Here is a 1,376-nt window from a genome sequence, read left to right as displayed (position 1 = left end):
AATTTTCCGTATATTTTCCGGTAATGCTTCTAGTTTTGCCGTCAAACTTTTGAATTTGCCGTTAATTTTCTGAATTTTCCGTATATTTTCCGGTAATGCTTCTAGTTTTGCCGTCAAACTTCTGAATTTGCCGTCAATTTTCTGAATTTTCTGTCCGTATATTTCCCGCTTTTTTCTAGGTCACGACCCAATTTTTTATAGGTCACGACCCAATTTTTTCTAGGTCATGATCCAATTTTTGAATTTCATGACCTAATTTTTAAATTTCATGACCTAAAATTAAGACGTGAAATTCAAAAAATGTGACATGGGATTTAAAAAAATAGGTCATAAAATTCAAAAATTAGATCGTGGAATTCCAAAAGTAGGTCATGAAATTTAAAAATAGGTCGTGAAATTTAAAAATAGGTCATGCCATTTAAAAAATAGGTCGTGAAATTCAAAAATTAAATCATGGATTTGAAAAATAGGTCTTGAAATTCAAAAATAGGTCATAAAATTCAAAATTAGGTCATGAAATTCAAAAATTAGGTCATGAAATTCAAAAATTGGATCATGCCATTTAAAAATAGGTCGTGAAATTCCAAGAAGTTTGACGCAAAACAATCATAGTGACTTATTTTTTACAAAAAGGTTTGCGTGAACTCGTTCGTTCAGAAAAAAGTTAGAAGCAAAAATTCCGATTTTGAGGGTCCAAAACACGTTTTCCGCATTTTTCACACACTAGTTTTGTGAAAAGACAGAACAAACAGCCATTAGAACTGAACAATCATAGTGACTTATCTTTTACAAAAAGATTTGCGTGAACTCGTTCGTTCAGAAAAAAGTTGGAAGCAAAAATTCCGATTTTGAGGGTCCAAAACAGGTTTTCCGCATTTTTCACACACTAGTTTTGTGAAAAGACAGAACAAGCAAATATTAGAACAAAACAATCATAGTGACTTATCTTTTACAAAAAGGTTTGCGTGAACTCGTTCGTTCAGAAAAAAGTTAGAAGCAAAAATTCCGATTTTGAGGGTCCAAAACAGGTTTTCCGCATTTTTCACACACTAGTTTTGTGAAAAGACAGAACAAGCAAATATTAGAACAAAACAATCATAGTGACTTGTTTTTTACAAAAAGATTTGCGTGAACTCGTTCGCTCAGAAAAAAGTTAGAAGCAAAAATTCCGATTTTGGGGGTCCAAAACAGGTTTTCCGCATTTTTCCCACACTAGTTTTGTGAAAAGACAGAACAAACAGCCATTAGAACCAAACAGTCATAGTGACTTGTTTTTTACAAAAAGATATGCGTGAACTCGTTCGTTCAGAAAAAAAGTTAGAAGCAAAAATTCCGATTTTGAGGGTCCAAAACAGGTTTTCCGCATTTTTCACACA

The sequence above is a fragment of the Caenorhabditis briggsae genome (genome assembly GCF_000004555.2).
Source record: "Caenorhabditis briggsae complete genome, chrX, whole genome shotgun sequence".
Lineage (NCBI taxonomy): Eukaryota > Metazoa > Nematoda > Chromadorea > Rhabditida > Rhabditidae > Caenorhabditis > Caenorhabditis briggsae.
This window is presented reverse-complemented; position numbering follows the sequence as displayed.